Genomic DNA, 216 nt, shown 5'->3' on the forward strand with positions numbered 1-216 from the left:
GCCGCATTTGTTTTGAAGTATGAATGAACCTGTCCGTCTCGCCGGATCTTCAGTTCTTTCTCTCCCTTTCTTTTCTCTTGTTCTTTAGCTCTTTTTCAAGTACCATTTTTAGAGACCTGACAGTGGGGTCTGGGCGGTTTGGGCGCTTGGGTTTGGGGGTGGCCGCCGCGCCCCAACTTTTTTGGGGTTGTGGGAAAATGGGGGTGGGGGACAAGC

Source organism: Trypanosoma theileri (assembly GCF_002087225.1).
Source record: "Trypanosoma theileri isolate Edinburgh chromosome Unknown TM35_Tth_46_V1, whole genome shotgun sequence".
NCBI lineage: Eukaryota > Euglenozoa > Kinetoplastea > Trypanosomatida > Trypanosomatidae > Trypanosoma > Trypanosoma theileri.